This window comes from Pan paniscus, chromosome 17 (assembly GCF_029289425.2).
Source record: "Pan paniscus chromosome 17, NHGRI_mPanPan1-v2.0_pri, whole genome shotgun sequence".
Classification (NCBI taxonomy): domain Eukaryota; kingdom Metazoa; phylum Chordata; class Mammalia; order Primates; family Hominidae; genus Pan; species Pan paniscus.
In genome coordinates, this window is record NC_073266.2 from 42,369,397 (window position 1) to 42,391,574 (window position 22,178).

Consider the following 22,178-nt stretch of genomic DNA (forward strand, 5'->3'; position numbering starts at 1 on the left):
ATATGCATATATTTCTAAGTAATATATATATACATATATTTCTAAGTAATATATATACATATATTTCTAAGTAATATATATACATATATTTCTAAGTAATATATATACATATATTTCTAAGTAATATATATACACATATATTTCTAAGTAATATATATTTCTCTATATAAATTTATATTAGAAATTTATATATATAATTTTAATAATGTGGGTGGAGATGGCACTTTCTTTTTCTAAGAAGTATATATATATATTTCTAAGTACTATATAGGTGTGTCTATGTATATATATACCTATATAGTACTATATATACTTCTAATATACAGGTATATAGTATATACATTATAATATATAGCATATACATTATAATATACAGGTATATAGCATATACATTATAATATACGGGTGTATAGCATACACATTATAATATACAGGTGTATAGCATACACATTATAATATACAGGTGTATAGCATACACATTATAATATACAGGTGTATAGCATATACATTATAATATACAGGTGTATAGCATATACATTATAATATACAGGTGTATAGCATATACATTATATAGTATAGAGTATATACATTATAATATACAGGTGTATAGCATATACATTATAATATATAGTATAGAGTATATACATTATAATATATAGGTATAGAGTATATACATTATAATATATAGGTATAGAGTATATACATTATAATATATAGGTATAGAGTATATACATTATAAGATATAGGTATAGAGTATATACATTATAATATATAGGTATAGAGTATATACATTATAATATATAGGTATAGAGTATATACATTATAATATATAGGTATAGAGTATATACAATACATTACTTAGAAATTTATATACATATAAATTTATATACATGTAAATTTATATACATGTAAATTTATGTACATGTAAATTTATATACATGTAAATTTATGTACATGTAAATTTATATACATGTAAATTTATGTACATGTAAATTTATATACATGTAAATTTATGTACATGTAAATTTATATACATATAAATTTCTAAGTAATATATATTACTTAGAAATATATAATTATATTATATATAATATATAACACCAAACAGAATATATAATATATAATAAATTTAATATATAAAATTACATATGTTTATATGTAGTGTGTGTGTGTGTACATATATATATTTTTATATATATATGTACACACACACAAAAGCACAGAATTTGGCATTACTTAGCATGGTAAATATAATATTTTGGGGGTGTTTTCCTAAAAATGGCCTAGCCTTTCAAATATAAAGCATCCTTTTCTTAAAATGTCTTAAGTTTTAGCCATCTCCCTCATTCTTTTCCAGATAAATGCCTCCAAATAACTTAGTCCTCAACCTGAAGCCAAAGTGATTTCGGTGTACCAGGATTGAAATACTTCTGTATTCACAACTGAATGGATAAACGGGCACTCCTTGTGGCTCCTCATTGTATGTCCCCTAGAGGGTCAGCAAGGCCAAGAATTGGTTTGTGGAACAAATATCCATTACTACAATCGGGGATGAAAAAGAGTACACGCCATGGATTTTGCTCTCGGGAGTGATTGATTCAGCGAGTGAAATAAGACCAACATGCACGGAAGGGTTGATGATGCTAGAATCTCCCACACTTTGCCAGCCACAGGGAAGTCAAATCAGTATTGACTTTGTTATTCAAATCAGCACCAGACCGGTCACTTTTAGAAGTGATACCATGGGAGGCAATTAAACCCAGGAAAATGCTGAGCACTAGAGTGACCATGCAAGAAGGGGCCTTAGAGATAGATCCTGTACGTCTTCACCTGATGGCGCCAGGGCCAGAGGCCTGCAAGGGTAAGAGCAAGCTCAGCACCACAGAACTTGTAGGTAACAGAGCCGGGCTCAAGTGCATGCTTCCTGACTGCAATTTCAACACTCCCATTCAAGGTGAGAGTGAAAAATATTTTCCCCTAGGCTTTCTCCAGTGATATTGCCCTATGCACCAGCAGAGCATGAGAGTATGAGACGAAGATGCACATCCTAGCCCTAGCTTTGCTACTGACTAGCCACGTGTGTTTGAGCAACTCACAAAACTTCTCCAGATTTCAGACTCCTCATCTGTAAAATAAAGTCATTTGATTTGTCCATTGCTCTCCATAGTTCACCAAAGTGCCCCTTGTAGGAGAGTGGAATGGATGATGTTTAGAGTAGAAGCTTGGAGATGTGGCAATAAGTGACCTTGTGCAAGTGAGAAATGCACTCAATATATTGGAATTTGTCTGTCTTAATAATTTGTGTGGCTTCTACATTTTACTTAGTAATATATCTGTGTTTGCTTTCGGGTGAAAATACTGTTTGAAATGTCTTACTATCCATGAAACTTGGTTCACCAAAGAGGGCCTGTTTTCCCTGAGGTACAAGGACTAGAAGGTTTTCTGAGGCCACCCCCAGCCCCCATTCATTGATTTCACGTCTTGTTTTTTATTTTATCACACCCTCCAATTTCTGGTTCCCAGAATGTAAGTAGTTCTCCCTCCACAATGTTCAACAGTCCTCAATAATGCCCGGCTATGTGAAGATGGAAAGGTGAGGGAAAATTAGCACCATAAGCAGAGTCTGGAAAGGTACACAGACATTTAACAGATGGAAACAGGAGGGCTGCCATTCTAGAGAGATATGAGGACTGCTCATCAGCCTGGCTTCCGCTAGAGGAGATCTACTTTGGTGTCTAGCCAAATTTTGATCCTTTGCCTTAAATCTTTTCTGGAAAGAGATGGGCTATGAATAAATATTTGGATTTAGGAGGAATTAGTTTAAACATCTCTGAAAAATACCACATTATCTCTTCTTCAGATGCAAATCTTTTGAGTACCTAAGAGTGGATTTTCCTCTCTCTGGAGTCAACCCCAAAACCAAGCCTAACTTTGCCTTGGTTCTCTGATTGTGGCTCCCATCACCTCTGGAACTGTGGGGTGACTGGGAATGGAAAGCATAAAGCTGGGGGATGCAAAGAAAGATGGTTTTCACCCAGTCTCTGGGCATTTATCAGTAGAGAGGGAGATCAGCCAAGTTCCTCATCTGCTACAGCAGCAAAGGCGATCTCCCCAGTGACTTTTCCAGATGGAAAAGTGCTCTGAGCTTCTGACCATCTCCCAGAGGATAAAGGGAATTTGATGAGGAGAGACTTTTGCTCTTCGAGGCAATTGTGCCTGCATGCATCAAGCTGTTGGCTGGCATCTCCAAGCACCTTGCACATAGTAGGCACATGATAATGATTTGTCAGATGCACAAATCAATACCATTCTTCCACCAAAAAAGAAAAGATGGCAAGTGGTTTATGAAAAAGAACATTCCATTACAACAGAGCATCTCGGCCCAGGTTTAGTGTTCAAGCCTATATGTAGAGAATAACAGACTAATCTAGAAGAGGATGGAACTATTGTGTAACTAAATGATTTCCACTCTGGCTGCATGTTAGAATCACCTGGTACGCTTCTGAAAAATGCTGATGCCCCACTTGAGAGTAATTGAATCAGAAACTCTGGGGAGAAGCCCAGGCATTGGTATTTATTTGTAATTTCCCAGGTGATTCTGGTGCACAATGAGACTGTGAATGACTCATCTCTCCAGGCAGGTGGAATGATTTACCCAGGATCCCACCAGGCTGGTGCGGGGCCGGGGAAGAGAATCCAGGTCTCCTCATCCAACCCTGTGTTCTTTCCCACACACCACATCAACTCTCCTTTGGCCCTGTGGCCTGTGGGATAACTTGCACTTTTCCACTGGGAATAGGGAGCCGCAGTTGACCCACTAACCCCCTGGAAACAAGTGCCTCGGCACCATGGGAATTTTCCTGGTCCTATTTGTGGAAATGCTCCAACCTTGGATGTTTTTCCAGTAAAGGATATTATGAGCAGGGTCCCTTTGGTAACTATCTATAAGCATTATTTGTGAGGCATGGGAAGATTCTGGCCCCAAAATATCCTCTTTGCCTTCAGTTACTTATGCTACAAGGCATGTTATAAGAATATTTTAGGGGGTTAAGAGATATTAGTTATTAGAATGTAAATAAAGCTGTGAGTAGCCCCGTCTCTCTTGCTAGTCTAAATGAAGTGTTGAAGGTTTAAGTACCTAGCACAGTGCTTAGCTTTAAGTTTCACAGTACTTAATGGCAACTACCTCTTATCCTATTCTTGTTATGTTTGAATAAACCATGCAGGGTCTTATGTACATTCTCTAATTTAATTATCACTCAAAACTTAGGAGGCAGTTTATATCCTTGTACTAAAATGAAGGCACTGAGGCGCACATTCTAATTATGATGCCTGTAGGTTTGAATGAAACTGGAAGTTCCTATTAGCTTGAACTAACCCCTTCTGCTTTACCTATGAGGAAAATGAGGCCTAGAAAGGTGCTGTGATTTTCTCTGGGAATATGTGTCATGTTCAATTGTTTATCAGTGATTCATGTCATAATTAATGTATCAGTTCCTTTCAAAATTAGAAAAGGAAAGGCCTTTGAGTCTCTCTGTTTGGTGTTCAAATCCTGGTCTGACCATTTTCTGGCTGTGAAAAAACTTACTTAACTTGAAAGAACCCCACCTTTGGAAGGAAAGGAGGAAGGCAGGGGAAGAAAAAGAAGAGAAAGGGAGGAAAAGAAAGAGGAAGGAAAAATGCAGAGAAGGAGAAGAAAAAGAAAAAAAGAAAAGAGAAGAGGCAAGGAAGGGAGGGAGAGGACCATTCTCTACACAAGGCAGAGACAGAAGATACATGATGAGGAAGTGGTTGGTGGTGCCAAGCCACTGAAGGTCAAAGAGCGCTTGGTGTTGCCTTCTAAAGGATATTTTCTTGAATCCAAGATTCCAATCAGAAGTCCAGAACCTGCTGCAAGAAGGAGGAGAAGGCTTGAAACTGGGATAAACAGAAGGAGGAAAAGTGTAAGTGAGAGTTTCTACAGAAACAGGGCAGGGGAAGAGCTGAATTTGTTCCAGAGAAATTCAGGGACAAGGAAGATGTGAAAAGAAAACGCCAATGTTGGGTTCATGAAGGCTCTGAATGGCTTCCCTATAGGACTGAAGCAAAGGGCGTCGTAGGAGTCCGAGGCATGAAACAGTATATTCCATCAGAAGAATGTACGTCTTTGAAGTACCCCGCCCCACCCCCCCGAAAAAGGTCCATCGCGGACTATAGCTTTTGAAGAAAAAAGAAGGAAAAACCGGTGAAAGTGAATCAAAGGAAGTGATAAATCTGTCAGTGACCCTCTCCTGAAACAAAGCACATGATGCTTAATTAATGCATTTAGCTGCCTGACCAGAGGAGCCTGGTAGTCAGGCCCACCTCCAGAGCCTCACCTAGTTCTGGAGCTCTTTGAAGATGAAAAGCACTTTTAAGTGTGGACTCGGACGATGACCACGAATGCTGTTAACTCCATGGGGAAAGAAATAAAAACACATATTAAATGTGTTATAATACTTACGAGCACCCTTTGAAGGCAGTGTCCTCTAAACATAGGAAGGCATACATAAGGAAGTAGAGAAAAATGAGAAGGGGGTTGAGGGAGGTGGAGAGGCCAGGGCAGGCCTGGTAGGGGTGCTCTCTAATGCCACACACTGGACAGGGTGACAAAGAAGGCTTTAGGCAGAAGGAGGAGGGAACGGTGGGAGAGAGGACACTACCAATATGAAATGTCAAGTGCCAGGAACTGAGAAGAGAAAACTAAGGCCACTGTGAGACTGGGCCATGTGAGAAGAAAAGAACTGTGTCATGGTGAGGTAGAAGTCATTAAATGTCTAGAGAAGGTTCATTACCCACATTTAAAGGCATCAAGCACCAAGGCTTTACTACTAGCCTGGGAAAACAGTGAAAGAGGACGTGAACAAGAAATTCTCAAAAAGCAGAACAGCGCTCCTGGATGAGAAACTCTGTAGAAGCTGAAAGCTGCTCCTCAATGGCCTTTCTCTCCCTGTCTTTCTCTCTCCTGCCTCCGTGTGTCTATGCTATCTATCCAACACTCATCAAAGTTAGCTGAAATGACAATAGGCAATACTCAAAAATGAGGAAAAGCAAAAAGTGGCATCCAGAACAAAGGTAGGGACCTGTTTACATGAACCATATGTATTAGTGTATCTCTTTTTCTTTTTTTTTCCCCCACTTAGGGAGATTTCTAAGGTAGCAGATGGACCATTCAAAGACTTAGAAAATGAGGCCAAAGAGATGAATAAATGGTGAGAGTAATGAGGCTTGCTTTTAAATGGAATTCATAATTTCTTTCTTTTTTTTTAAAATTAAATTTAATTTTTTTTTTGAGACAGGGTCTCACTCTGTTGCCCCAGCTGGAGTGCAGCAATGCAATCACGGCTCACTGCAGCCTCAACCTCCCAGGGGCAAGCATTCCTCCTGCCTCAGCCTCCTAAGTAGCTGGGACTACAGACACATGCCACCATGCCCAGCTTTTATTTTCTTGTAGAGACAGGGTCTCGCTATGTTGCCCAGGCTATTTTATTTCTTTTAATTATTTGATTCAAGAACATAAGAGCATATCTGAAGTTTACTCATAAATTTGGGGAGACTTTCATGCCATCGGACTAACCCCGCAGAGGAGAGCAAGAAGAGGCCAAGTGGTATGGCAGAAAGAACATGCAAGTGGCGGCCCCAAGCTCCAACTGCTTTTATTTGCTCCTCTGGGGACATTCAGCCTTGGCCTGTTACCAGATTCTGAGGTTCAGTTTTCCCATTTGTGTCAGAACTATGGTATCTCAAAGACTGGACTCAAGAAATCTCTTTTTCTGAATTGACATATCACCAATACTTTGTGAATAAAATTTTGGAGCTTTGCCATTTTCATTACCTCCTGATACCTGTTTCAAAAAAGTACTGCTTTCCAGGTATCAGCTTATGAATCTGGGAGAAATCGCATCAGCTGTACTTAAGCCTTCCTTCTGCTAACTTCCTGGTCAAGACATTGTTGAGTTTGACGCTTCTTTCTAGGCAGCCCCAGTACAGTTTCTTGGGACGAAGTATGTTCAAGGCACCTTTCCTATTCTACCCTAATAAAGTAAGTGGATAGGACCATCTCTCAAGTGTTCCTGGGCCACCTCTTCCTGTGTACCTTGGACACATCCATTGGGAAGGCCTCAGAGCATGGTGAGGCTAAGACCTGGGTATAGACTAGGCCCTCTCATGCATCAGCCGTGCGGCTGGAGCAGATGTTACTCTTCTTGTGCCTCAGTTTTCTCATCTATGAAACAATCATAGTAAGTGTGCTTCAGAGAGTTGTGAGTGTTAGATAAAATAGTACATAAAAAACACTTGGCACTATGTCTGTTTTAGAGTGAAATCAATAAACGTAAACTATTATCATAATGTCATTGTCATTAATACAATTACCAGGAGCTTATTACATAATGAGTAGCCACAAATTAAATTCTGCTCACTGCTCTCGTTGTTCATGACTCAGATGTTTTTTACATCCCCTTTCTGATTCTTATTGCTGGGTAGTTTTTTTTTTTTAATTAAAATATAACAAGCCAGATATTGTTTAACGATAACAGTTAATTCAGGAGAATTATTTTTTCTCTTTTTTAAACACTTTAATTCATTCCACCTACCTTTATATTGGGGTCCTCAGGGTTAATTAGGAGCAACTTTGTACTTGGATAGTTGGTTAATCACCAAGAAGAATGTTGGAAGAAAGCTACTCATATGATTTTCATCTCAGCATCCAATTCCCAGGAAACCTGGAAAAAACCATTTTACTTGTCTAAGGCCACCTACAGTATTAGGTAATTATTAAAGCTGATTGCATATCAGAGCCTAAATACAGTGCTGCAGAACCGTGCTCCCCTCATGCTCCCCTCACGGCAAATGAATCAGAGACGCTGCCATGTATTTTTGAAGAGTAAATCTTTGTGCTAATTAATTATATTAATATCAACATGTTGATATTGATATAATTAGCACAGTGGATGACACTGATATAATTAGCACAAATATTTACTCTTCAAAAATAAGTGGCAGTGCATATGCATATAATAACGTTAATAATAATACTGAGCTGTTATAGCATCACTTTCTCTGAGGAGTTTACAAAATACATAAATAGCAAATAATTAAAACTCAAACTCCGTTGAGAGCTTTGATAGCATCATTGAGCAAAGTTGAAGGGGTTTATGCAGTCAGAGTAACCTCATAAATACATTCTGACAGGGGCATTTTTTGCCCAAACAGAAGTGACTCTCTAAGCAGCTATCAGTAGGCCTAAAACTAAGAGATATACCAAATTCTGTAACTGAATTGAAACTGAATAGGGCCCTGTCTCTTTCTTTACTCTGATTCATGTTCAACTAATCTAAAACCACAATTATTTTATTCTAAAATGAAACAGAATTGGGTAAAAGCAAGGATGCTGGGATACAAGACAGAAAATATATTCAGGTGTCCTTGTCCCCAGCGTCTTTTACGTAGAAAGACCATGGGCTTGCTAAATCTATCCAGAGGCCATCTCTCTTTTGTTTGAAAATGTAGACTCCACACCTCATCACATAATTATATGTGGTACCATGAGAAGAGAGGTGGCATGGTGCCTAATGGTTCCATTGGCACTCTGCTGTCAGGAGCGATGAGAACCAACTTTCCCACTGTGTTTGTGATGGGAGATATTAATCTCAACCAATTTCTTATTTCTTTATTTCTGAGAACAGGCTAATTGAGTTTCACATTATCTTACCATTACAAGTATATTTACTGCCACCAGCACAGCATATATGCACAGAAACACACACATACATATCTGCACATGCAAACAGATAAACATCACACACAAAACAAAACATAACTGTGAGTTCCAATGAACCCATTGATAAGCATGAAAGATAGATACAGGCCAGGAGACTTTTAAAATATGTTGCATTTACAGAACATTGTGCTTACTGGCAAACATCGGAAAAGTAAAATTGGCTTCATGGACTGACAGAAAGAGACATTAGTTATTTTAACCCTCTTTTCCTCTAAGCACTAACTTCTATAATGGAGCATCCCAGATGTTTTGCTTCTTAGTGCCTCTTTGGATGTGAAGATTGCACAGCAGGAGGCAACATCTGGGGGAGAAAGGAGAGATTGTGTAAGAGACTTAGGATATTGGTGCGCACCCGGTTGTGATTCTTGGATATGTTTCAGAGAATTTTTTAAAAAGGCAGCCTCCATTGTAATTATCATTTATAATTAATTTCTGGGTGCAATAGCAGAAGAGTATTTCAATATTCCAGTTTTCTAGAGAAAAAGGATTTTTCTTGCATTTATGCAGATTTAGAATTTCAGCTGTAAATTGACCTCCTCCTTACCACAAACCATATTGTTTTGCAACCTCTTAATACATAAAACTGCTTTGGTCCTTCAGTGAAAGATGTCATTTTTACCATAATGAGAAAAACTGGAAAGTCTCAGCATCTCATGAACGTCATTGCTCAGACAGTGCTTGGTTCAGGGAGGGTTTGAGGTTCAATCCTGATGCTTATGATTGTCTCATTTCACTCTGACATCATAATTGAGACTAATCTCCACTGATTTTTTCCCTTACGTTCGTTCTTGCTTTCAAGTTTAATCATCCACTACAATTTGGACATAACAGCAGTGGAATGGGTGTTTTCTGAAAAACACACATTGGAATCATTTTGCATTGTAGCTTCAGTTCATGATGTTTTGCTAAGCAGGTATCCAAAGGCACACACTGAAATCATTTTGCCAGCATACTCTTGCCTTTTAATAGCTTCCTAACAGGGTATCTGAAGAAACACTCTTGAAACATTTTGCCCTCCTAATTTTATGTTGTAATGACATCAAAATGTCATAAAGCAATTACCGTCCCAAGCACAATGATCTTTAGAAGTTACTTTCTCTATAGGCTCATTAACTCCTTTCTAGCTTTAATATCTTGATTGTTTAAAAAAATGTTTAATACTAATTGAGAGGCTTCATTTAGAACTGAATACCATTTATTTAGCACAATCTCTCTCTTTCTCCCTCTGTCTGTCTGTCTGTCTCTCTCTCTCTCCCCTCTCTCAACCAAATTGGACTAAGCTGACAGAACCCTATATTTATAGATACACACACACCTTCTGACTGCTCCAGTTAAGATTCAAAGTGGAACTGATCTGGTACAAAGCAAAAATCAGCCTAGTGGATTGCTTTGGAGTCAAAGGAAACAGTAGATAGTGGCTGTGTCCTTGGCAGTGAGCACATCCCAAAGTTTCTGCACTGCCTGAAAAACATGAGGCTGGGTACTCATTATGGGGTCTGGAAGAAATGTGAGATGCTTAACTGGAGAAGTTCTACGTGGCAACACGACCGTCTGATTCCAACCACACTTAGTTCTAATGACTGAGATCCACCAGGTATATTTCTCCAAATAAAAATGCTAAATCAAGGGAACAAACAATGACACACTGGATTCAGTTATTCTGTGATATAGGCTGTGATTTGCAGCTATACCCTCCTGAAACATCTGTAGGAAGAGTTAAAGCTTAAGTTTTCCTCTGGGCCATTTGAAATAAGTAAAGAATAGCCACCAACCTCTATCACCTTTTCTAATATAAACATTAAAACAAATGTGCTTGTCTCACATGTGCCAGATAATATTCATAACTTAACCTTTAACTGTCTGAGCACGTTCTCATCTGGATAATGGAAGGGTTGGAAATGAGCTCAACGAATTTGCACAACACGATGCCAAGGATGTAATGGCTTCTCTACTCAAATCAAGAGATAAGATGGTCTCTGACTTTTTCTATAGACTCTCTGTCCATGACTAAACAACATAGCTCTGTTCTTGCCAAATATTTTTTTTCTGTTTTAAGCATCCTCAAAGGTGACCCATAGAGTTCTAGCAACCAGTTTGATCATAGAAAAGAGGCAGAATGATTGGTTCAGATGTCTGAAAGTAAAGCTAAAACTGGGAGGAGCTACTTGGTTAATAATAAATAACAAAAAAGATAGATGAATAAAAATAAGCATCTTAATGATTTACCATTGCTATGAAACCAATAGGCTGGTAATCCAATCCGATATCTGCAAATTTGTATAATCCTCAGGGCAAAACAATTTAATGGGCTGTCTCTTTTATAGTTACAAAAGGCCTTTCATGTGATCAATTATACATAAGAGTACAATAAATGTAACTTTCTTCATACTAATCACATCTAACTTAAATTCTCTTGTTGGTCTTTGGAGTGTATGTGGCGTTCCCAATAAAGTTTTTAGTTCTGACTCTTACCAAAAGTTAATCTGCCCAGAACTTCCAAATAAATCCTCAGTATGAGAGCCTTTTTTTTTCACACTAAATAAAACTGTTCAAACAATACGGTTTGTTAGAAAACTGCCACCTCCTCCTGTTCTGGCCCCTTCCTCGACACAACAATCCTGCTGCCTCTGTAAGCCAGTGGGCAGTGGGGGGTTGGTTTGATTGTTTTTCTTCTGTTTGGTTTTGTTTGTATTTTGTTGAAAAGGCAGCCTAACACTGTGTTAACACCGTCACTTGAGGCTAACAAAACTTGGCTAAGAGATGGAGATTTCCAGTCCTCACTCCAGTGACAGGTCCCAGAAGGCCCTCAGACCCTCCCAGATTCGTATAAAGTCTAAATTCCCATCTGTTTTATTATACGTTTAATTGGTTTGCTCCTCTATGGAACAGGAAAGTAAAATGAAACCCCTCATCATGTGCCACTTAAGTTAGGGGTAAAGGTCACGCTGACTCTCAAAGAAGTGTAAAAAATAAGAAATGACTAAATTCCTCCCAGTTGCCTAAGTCAATCAGTTGATGCCTGACTCTGAGTTGGTTGATTCAATAAATTGGTTTTTTAGCTACTATTAAGTACCAGAAACTATTCTAGATGCTGTAGATATGGTTACAAGTAAGAATTAACTCTGTATTTGCTTCCAAGAGTAGAATGGACTTTAAGACCTCCCCTGTTCCTAGACACATGATATACAATTCATTTCACAATGGGAAGCATCTCAGGACATAAAGTATAGGACTGAGGAAAAGAATAGAGAACATCAGTGGGTTATTTTCTTCAAGCATCCAAGAAGAAAAGGAAAGGTTTCTTAGAAAGGAGATTTCTTAAGGTCCTAGTTGGGGGATTACTTAATCCCTAGAGGACCCATTTTGGAGTTACACATCCTGAGAAAGTTGCATGTATGTGAATGTTTAGGAAAATCCAGGCCTAACTACTAAAATAAAAGGTGAGAGAGTTTGTGTGTTTGTGTGTGGGTGTATTGTTTGCCCAAGAGTACCTAAGAAAACATTCTGAAGGCTCACTTGCTGCCTGCTCCATGATTGTGGCCTTTCAAGTGTGGTTTGCTAAAGAAATCAGGCACAGTACAGCAAATTGGAAAAATGAACTGGAACATCATAATCTACCTCAGCTAGAGCAAAGAAAAAGACATCTGGTAGACCACTTGGAAGCCAGCCAATGACGAAGACTTCAATTAAAATAAAGAACGTGTCCTCAGGAGAGCATCTCCGAGCTCAAGAAGTTATAAGTCCAGTGAGCTACTTGAAAGCCAACTACTAGAAAAAGCCATTTTCAAATAAAACAACCAAAGTGAGCAGGCTTTGAATTCTTCCAAGAAACCTCTTTCTGCATGTCTGTCCTAACTAATGATTTAATAGGAGTTAGACAGGCCACTACTCAATGCTGGAAACAGGCTGTTATACAAGAAGAGAAGCTATAGGTCTGCCTGTAATGTTTCTGGGGAAATTCAAATATTAGCATCAAGTTACAGGGGGGTGCTATGGTGCGGCAGAGGGTGAGCTGGACTAGGAATTAGCAGACCTGGGTTCCAGTTCCAGCTTTGCCACTTTTTACTTGTGAGACTTAGGCAGGAGACTTCATCCTTGTGGGTCTCAGTTTCCTCAGCTGAAAATGAGGTTACTAAAACCTGCATCATAGAAATAAAGGGAGAAGTACATGAAATATTCCACGGAGAGACGCTTAACACTAGTGCCTGGCATATAAAATGCTTACAACATGTTAGTTAAGGAGTATAAACCTGATAAAGGATAAAAATCATCTTTGCTAAAAATCAGCTATTGATGTTCATATTGGAGTAATGGAATCTGATATAAAGAGCATATATGAAATAAATACTCTAACCCTTAAGATAATGTGTTTTCCTGAAGAAGAATCATGTGACTATGGAAGGGACAAAAATAATTTTGTAGAGTCCCAGAAACAGAAACAACTGGACACCAAGGCATCGAATCTCCACTCACTGAAAGAAATAAAGGGTCGGTGGTTGCAAATGTAATGAGGGTTCTGTAGACTGAAGTTGCACAGAAATTTTCAATAGACATGCAGTCTACTTGCTTCTTGGTATATCAATAACAGAGTTTTTTGTTAATATTCTTGATATAAAATTTTTAACACGACCATTTCTATATTATAATTATTCCCAGAAATGCCAGTAACCATGAAGTTAAACATCTGAATGAATTCAAGAGAATTAGCATAGATTATGACCCTAACTCTTTTAAAAAATTTATTTTGACTTAAAAACTGTTTATCATGTATAACATGTTATTCTAAAACATAGTTAATTATTGTATATGGTATGAGATGAGGGTCTAACATTATTCCTTTGCATGTAAATATCCAGTTGCCCAAACACCATTTCCACATTGTTTAATGGTTAAGTCTACCTAATTAATGTGTGCATTACTGCGCATACTTATTATTTTGTGACGAGAACAGTTAAAATCTACTTTCCTAGCAATTTTCAAGAATGTAATACATTGTTAACTATAGTCACCATGTTGTATGATAGATCTCTTAAGTTTATTCTTCTTAACTTTATTCTTTTGCATGTAGATATCCAGTTGCCTAAACATGATTTAGACACTGTAAAATGTATATTTTGGATATTAACCCCTTAATATTCAAATGTGTAAGGGGTTTTTGGATGTAAACCCTTAATATCCAAATCTCCAGAGGTATGGTTTGCAAATATTTTCTCCCATCCTGTAGATTGTCTTTTCACTCTGTTGATTGTTTCCTTGGCTGTGCAGAAGTTTTTTAGTGTGATATAATCCATTTGTCTTTTGCTTTTATTTTGGGGTTCATATTTTTAAAAATAATTACTCAGACCAGTGATATGGAAATTTTCCCCTATGCTTTCTTCTAGAAGTTTTATAGTTTCAGGTCTTACATTTTGTCTTTAATCCATTTTGAATTAATTTTTATATCTGGTGTGAGATGAGAGTCTAACTTTATTCTTCTGCATTTGGATATCCAGTTGTCTAAACACCATTTATTGAAGAAACTCTCCTTTCCCTATTGTGTTTTCTGGCATCTTTGTCAAAAATCAATTTGCTATAAAGGCATGGGTTTATTTCTGGGCTATTTATTCCATTCCATTGGTCTACTTGTCTCTTTTTATGCCAATACCATGCTGTTTATGCTGTTTGGATTATTAAAGCTTTGTAGTATATTTTGGAGTCAGGTTATGTGATACCTCTAGCTTTGTTTTTTGGGGTTTTTGTTTTGTTTTGCTCAAGATTACTTTGGCTATTCAGGGTCTTTTGTAGTTCCACATAAATTTTAGGATTTTTTCTATTTCTGTGAAAAATGTCATTGGGATTTTAATAGGGATGGTTTTGAGTTTTTAGATCACTTTGGGTAATATAGACATGTTAACAATATTAATTCTTCCAATTCATGAACATGGTATGTCTTTCCACTTATTTGTTCCTTCATTTATTTTTATCAATATTTTATGGTTTTCAGTCTTTCTTTCACATCCTTGGTTAAATTTATTCCTTTTCTTTTTTTTCTTTTTTTCCTTAGATGGAGTCTCGCTCTGTCACCAGGCTGGAGTACAGTGGCGCGATTTTGCTCACTTCAACCTCCGCCTCCCGGGTTCAAGCAATTCTCCTGCCTCAGCTTCCTGAGTAGCTGGGACTACAGGCATGCGCCACCATGCCCAGCTAATTTTTGTATTTTTAGTAGAGACAGGGTTTCACCGTGTTGGCCAGATGGTCTCAATCTCTTGACCTTGTGATCCACCCACCTCGGCCTCCCAAAGTGCTGGGATTATAGGCATGAGCCACCACGCCCGGCCGGTTAAATTTATTCCTAAGTGTTATGCCTGTAACTCCTGAAAAAGTAATTCTTAAATAAACATCAATTAATATTCTAGAGAGAATTTGTTCATTGAGAGTTTCTTATTCACTAAGCACAAACAAAACCCATCTCTGCCAGGCCTTCCGTATTATTATAACATTTAAATTGATCTGTGTTTGTGTATCTTTCTCTTCAGCCAGTCAGGAGTGTCTTGTAAGTAGAGGATGACGGTTACTCCTCTTTAAATCTTCAGCTACTATCAGAAAGACTGGCATATAGTATATGCAAAAAAAAAAAAAAGTTCAATGAATGAATGAAAGAATTCACCAGGAGCAATGCCTTGTGGAGCGGGATATATAAGTTTTGTGGCTTGTATATCTAGATAAGGGCTGGGGAAGGGGAGGAAAGGGGCATTAACAGAAGGTAAATGATAGAAATAGACTCACCTTATACTTCAGAGTTTAGCTTGGAGGAGATGGTCCTTACATTCCCAAATCCAAACAATTGCTTTATTGGGCTGCTGACCCCAGGAAAGATAAAGTTCATTAGTAAACACTGTCTTCCTATTTGAAAACTGATGGATAAAGTCTGAAATAAAGATAGGCCAACTATGACTCCCAAAACTAATGACTGCTGATTACAATAGAAGAAATCCCCCATCCCCTGCTACAGAGACAGCCTGCCCTCCAGCAGATGTGGAGGAATAATGCCTTTGCTCTCTTGGGAGATTCAGAGGGATCTGAAAACTGTCAGGCCTTGAGAAGTGGGAGCAGGTTTTTTGTGAAGCCAAGGATATGTGGATTCCAGGAGTCTGTGCCAGAGAACCAGGGCCTGACAAAGAAAATCCCCTTAAAAGTGGTAAGAGAAAAGAAACCAAAACCAAAACATGAATAAAAAGCACAGAAAAAAAATGGAAGAAGCTAGTTTTTTCGCCAGCTTTGCAACTGTACTGAATACAGTTGTGAATAATAAGAAGAGGAGGAAGTCTAGGATCCTTATCTGATAAGGCCTTGTAAACATGTCTCTCATTGTTACCTTTCTCTTCTGACTTTTAATGGAGAGAAGCACATATAATAAATGAGTCTGCATCATCAGATGGAGTATTAGCATTTGGGCTGATTTCTTCCTAATGCTTTAACACACATCTTCAATTCAAAGAAGCCACATGTGCAGATGCCTTTTCCACAAGAAAGAAAATTGAGAGAGAATAGAGGCATTGTCCATCCCACTGCCATAACCTTTCACAGCCAGAGATCATAAAAGCCCTTACTGTTGGCCAAATGCTGGTCCTTTCATCTGGGAGTGGGCAGCACTTTGAGGAGGAAGGAAAGATGAAGGTTTCTCTAGGGTATCTCATTATCACACCAATTGGAAGGCCACCCTGAAAGTGAGAATCTACAGTGCCCAATACACACACATGGAATTCATTAATGAACTTGTCTTTTCTATGAAAGTCCCCTTCACTCCGTTTTGTCTTAAAACCACACTACCTGCAGCACTGGAGAACAGAAAGGAGCCACACAGTTCTGGGGTCTGACCCTGGCTTTGCCCTTCACTGGCTGCCCCAACTTAGACAAGTTCATTACCTTCTCTAAGGTTGTTCAATCTTTCTAAAGAATACAGAGTGTGTTACCTCTCTTAAGGGTCACCTAGAGGATTGAATGAGCGAGCCTATGTGAAAGTGCCTGGCAGGTGGTGAAAACTTAATTAATATGAGTTTCCTTGATGCTCTTATTCCAGAGCAGAACTACTCACCAAGGGGACCTGTCAGGCTTAGCCTCTTTATTCCACATTTCTCCCCACTCACCACAGTAGCTTGGCCAATATTATGGGACAGAAGTTACCTAGTCCGTGATGCCAAATCTCATGTCATTTTCTAGAATGTCTATTATGAAGTTTGTGAGGCCAGGCACAGTGGCTCATACCTGTAATCCCAGCATTTTGGGAGGCCAAGGCGAGAGGATTGCATGAGCCCAGGACTTCAAGACTGGCCTGAGCAACAGAGGGAGACCTTGTCGCTCCAAAAATTTTTTTTAAAATTAGCTGGGCATGGTGACACGTGTGCATGGTGGCAGGTGCCTGTGGTCCCAGCTACTTGGGAGGCAGGAGGGAGGATCCCTTAGGCCCAGGAGTTTGAGGTTGCAGGGAGCTATGATCACATCACTGCATCCAGCCTGGGCAACAAAGTGAGACCCCGTCTCTTAAAAAAGTTTGCTCAGCCCAGTTACTCAGGAGGCTGAGGCAGGAGAATCGCTTGGACCCAGGAGGTGGAGGTTGCAGTGAGCCAAGATCGTGCCACTGCACTCCAGCCTGGGTGAAAAGAGTGAAACTCCGTCTCAAAAAAAAAAAAAAATTGTGAGCCCCCAAATTGTCAGCTTCAGGTAAGTATGGCAGAGCTACAAAACCCAACACCATCCATGATTTTGGAATTCTCTTGGCTCTTGAAAATAACATGAATAGTAATAGCAACAATAATGAAATTCTGCTACTTTTAGTAGCTTATAAGTAAGTTAAATAGTTTGCTAGGAATCTTATGTAATAATTATAACTTAAAGGAGTTATTATTTTTGAGCACTTATGTGCCATTGTAATGTGTATTACCTAATAACAATCATATAAATAATAATAGCTAATATTCACTTAAGCTCTTAAAATCTGCCTGGCACTCCCTCCCCCCTTGTATAGGAAGTTGAGGCTCCAAGAAGGAAGCGACTTGCTTAAGGCTACACAGCTCATAACTGGCAAAGCTGGGATATCAATTTAGGACTAATTCCAAAGGGTGTGCTTTTAATCACTATACCTTGCTCCTTTTGTGAGAAATCAGTTTCAGGTGAGATAACCACAGAACATGGAATGTTCCCAGAGCCATAGAATGACCCTGGAGATAAAGGGCTGCCTTAAATCAGATAGTATCTACTTTGGCCCACTCTAAATTTAGGGCCTCTGAACGCCCCTGCTCTTCAATCTGCACCCTCAAAAACATGCCCCTTAAGGGAGTGGCTACAATCTGAGAGTGTTGTGTCCCTTGATCCAGCCCAGGATTAGACACCATAGATTTGTTTTGGGTGAATACCCTTTCTTATTTCCCAGTCACAACCAACCAACCTACTGTGGGACCTGGGACTGCATCCTGGGAGGACTGTTTTAAGGAGTAACTTTTGGGCTGGGTGTGGTGGCTCACGCCTGTAATCCCAGCACTTTGGGAGGCCAAGGCGGGCATATCACAAGGTCAGGAGATCGAGACCATCCTGGATAATGCAGTGAAACCCCATCTCTACTAAAAATACAAAAAATTAGCAGGGCGTGGTGGCAGGTCACATGCTCTTCCTCTCTGGAGGACAGTGCCATATTTCTCGGTTTTACGAGAAAACTCCCTGTGATTCTAGGCTCCCAGACCTGTTGTCCCAGCTACTCGGGAGGCTGAGGAAGGAGAATGGCATGAACCTGGAAGGTGGAGCTTGCAGTGAGCCAAGATTGTGCCACTGCACTCCAGCCTGGGCGACAGAGCGAGACTCCATCAAAAACAACAAAAAAACAAAAGCAAAAAAAAGGATTAACTTTAGCAATGGCAGAGGTGCAGTCACTTATAATTGTCAATTCCAGGACCTGGAGTAGGTGCAGTCACTTATAATTGTAACTTCCAGGATCTTGATAGTAGCATTCTCATGCTGCTATAGAGAACTGCCTGATACTGGGTAGTTTATAAAGGAAAGAGATTTAATTGACTCACAGTTCCTCATTGCTGGGCAGGCCTCAGGAAACCTACAATCATGGCAGAAGGCACCTCTTCACAGGGTGGCAGGACGGAGTGAGAATGAGTGCCAGCAGGGGGAATGCCAGATGCTTATAAAACCACCAGATCTCATGAGAACTCACTCACTATCAGGAGAACAGCGTGGGGAAACCACCCCCATGATTCAATTACCTCCCACTGGGTCCCTCCCACAACATGTGGGGATTATTACAATTCAAGGTGAGACTTGGGTGGTGGGGACACAGAGCCAGAGCATATCAGTTTCTTTTTTCTGAAATGCCTCATCCACCTTCTTACTGTGGTCTGGTGCTTCCCTAACAAGTGAAAAGTCTTCACTGTGGGAGGTGATTGGTCCTGGAAAAGAGAACTTAAATGCAAACCAAGGTGGAAATACCCAGTGTGTTTCTATATTGGAGATTTCTATATTGGGAAGGAGAGGGAACTTGGATGCCTAGAAATGGAAAAGAGAAAAGGATGTACTTAGAAAAGGCCAGAGACACCCCCAAACAATACACCTCTTATAGTCGAGCCAAGAACAGAGCCCACCCTGAATTAGTGTGACAGCCTGCAACAAATGGCTGGGAGCCACTGGATTATAGGAACGTGGCTGAGGTATGGGAGGTGTGACAAGGAAACCAGAAAAGTTAAGAGCCCTGGCTCTGGAATCAGATGGGATTTCAAATCTCACTTTTGCTAATTGACAGCTGTGCATGACCATTGGGAAAGTGTTTTATAGTCATTGAGCCTGTCTCCTCCCTCACAAAATGGAGATGGTACTAATACCTCTCACTCTCTTTGCCAATGAAACAAAAAAATACACATAAAGCATTTCTAACAATGATTGACAAACAGTTGGTGTCTGATAAATGTTACTGACAATGATACTGTTAGTTAATACCATTAACTTTCGCCAGCCTCCCAACTCTCCCTCATTCAGAGGGAGTGATCTCCCTCATTCAGAGGGAATGATTAGGGAAGTTCATCTTCATGGGTTTGGAGTGCTGACAAATGTCCTGTGGAAAAAGACCATGGAGGAGCAAGGGATCAGGAGAGGAAGGCAGGAGTGTGGATTCCATTAGCATTGGGGTCTGATGACCATGGGGCTTCAGAAGCACTTCTGAGAGCAGCTAAGACTCCAGATGCTTCATTTTTTACAAAGGTGCTTAATGCAGAGCACAAATACTTTATTATTTCCACTGAAAACTCCAAACTTTCTGCTCCTACCTGGTAGGTAAATATTCTCTTCCCCATTTGCAGGGTGGTAAAAACAAGGCCTGACAGACCCTTGCCAGGGTCTGAGTGTGCACAGCGGGTCCTGAGGCTGCTTTGTCCAGGGGCAGCCCCACATCTGCTGGCTCAAGCAAGTCGATTGGCTGTCGGAGTAGCTCGTCTTTGCCTCGTTCCTGAGTCCTGAGAAAATGATCAGCCGCCTGAGAGGATGTGTTACAACTCAGTGCTTTTTAAGCTCCCCCAACACTGTTTCTGCAAAAGTTGCTCAATTTCAAAATGATCTTTTTACCAAAGCTTGATTTCTACAGGTTGAAGCCTTCCTGTGACACATGGCAACCAGGCTGGAAGTCAAGTGGTGTTTCCCTTACAAATTACCCAGAATGCTAAGAATGATATATAATCTGTGCCTGAGCCCTCGAGCTGTCTCAGACATGGTGATGGAAACCAGGTAGCTGTCTGCTCGCAGGCAGTCACACATGGCTCTGGGTGGAGCCTTGAATCACAGGGAGATTTCTCGTAAAACCGAGAAATACGGCACTGTCCTCCAGAGAGGAAGAGCACGTGACCTGCTTTATTGCTGTGCCTTTGAGCCCATGAGTCGCCGATGAACTTCAGTGGCTCTTCCTGGCTGACCTGTTGCATGTGGTGTTCATCTCCAAACAGCTTCATAGTTAACACAGGAAATTCATGGTGTTGATCTGTTTGAGAAGCAATTTAAGACTTAAGGTGCCTGTGCTTTCTTCTTCCCATCATCATTTCTTCTGTGGCTAATATACTATCTGCATACTCCCTTTCCTCATGGCACCTGCTGCTTTAGCCAACATTAATTCCTATAAATTACTAGAAAAGAGAAGCCTTCCAAGACAGAACCACTTAGGTCCAACCTAATGCTCCAAGAGGGCAGGGTTTTAGTCTAACTTGGTCACCACTGTCTCTTCAGTGCCTAGCATAGCACCTAAATCAGAGTAAGTGCTGAATGCAAATTCATAATAAACTAGGGACTCTTGGGACTCACTTTCTGAAGGTAGAAGCTACCAAAAATTACCAGGACCAAATTATTGCCTTTTATAAACCAATGCCAGATCTACAGTTTTAGTAGTTAGGCTTCACTTTAGTTAACTACTAGATTTAAAATCACAGCAAAATGATAGGTAATATTTTACTGCATGAATATTGTGCTATCTCTTAAAGGTTTGTCATTAGGACCTCTTAAACACTCTTGGAAGGGAGCTACTTTAGAACTAGTAGGTCTCTCCTGTCTTCTTCTGATTATTACAGAAAAACTCTTCTCTCTGTATCACGAGTCCCCACACCCCCCCCCCCCCGCCATTGCTTCACTTGACAACCAGAGAACTCTCCATTCCTGCTAACCAGAAGGCAATTCTTGAAAGGCGCCTTGGGTTATACTCATGTATAAAGAAAGTCTGAAATTAAGAAGTAAAAGAACATGTTAAGGTTGCCCAGTGTCAGGTTGGGTTCCTCCAAAACAGACCCTGAGATGAAGATATGTATAAAATGAATGTATAAGATGCTCCCGGGGAATCTGGTAAGAAAATGAGGGAAACAGAGTAGGGAAAAGGAGGAAAGCAAGCAAGCAAGCATGTGGCTCAGCCAAAGCCCCACAGAGGATCTCACCCTGATCTCTAAGGAAGTTCTGGAGCCTGAGTTACGCCTCAGCATTGTCTGCTCTAAGGGACTTCCATCTCCATCTGTCATTGGTTAAAAGATGCATCAGGGAGAACAGGAATCTCCAGGTGTTTCAATTTCTCATGAATGTGGGCAAAGCAGGCTCTGGTAGCCTAAGTGTGGACCCCCAGAGGACAAGGACAGGTGTGCTGTGTGAGTGGGGAGGGTGGGTGTGATATCCATAGAAGGGGACCCCAGGGGACCTGTGTGGCGCAACTACACCCACTGCCTGGGCTTCTGGCTGGTGAGCACGACTCTCCTATCATCATGCAATGCAGCTCCCAATCAGTAACCAAGTCTTTTCCAGAAAGTCTGACTCTATGGTCTCATTTTCCAAAGGCTGAGCTATCAAAATGCTTTCAGGAGCCGACCAGGAGTCATGGAAGTGG

The 22,178-nt window shown here is 40.0% G+C and overlaps 2 long non-coding RNA genes across 5 annotated transcripts in view; one reads left to right on the top strand and one right to left on the bottom strand.

Moving 5' to 3' along the window:
* Window positions 1-22,178, top strand: part of LOC106634024 (uncharacterized) — a 275,737-nt gene that overhangs the window by 217,466 nt on the left and 36,093 nt on the right. The window contains exons 7-8 of one of the 4 annotated variants that reach the window (XR_010110108.1): window positions 1,358-1,861; window positions 14,844-15,992. This is a non-coding gene — a long non-coding RNA (uncharacterized LOC106634024). Of the gene's footprint in view, window positions 1-1,357; window positions 1,955-14,843; window positions 15,993-22,178 lie in introns of those variants that run through there. The other 3 variants (XR_001337372.4, XR_010110107.1, XR_010110109.1) reach the window with 3 other exon arrangements.
* LOC134729218 (uncharacterized) overlaps window positions 1-22,178 on the bottom strand; it is a 59,763-nt gene that overhangs the window by 10,319 nt on the left and 27,266 nt on the right. The window contains exon 2 of the long non-coding RNA XR_010110110.1: window positions 7,614-7,742. This is a non-coding gene — a long non-coding RNA (uncharacterized LOC134729218). The remainder of the gene's footprint in view (window positions 1-7,613; window positions 7,743-22,178) is intronic.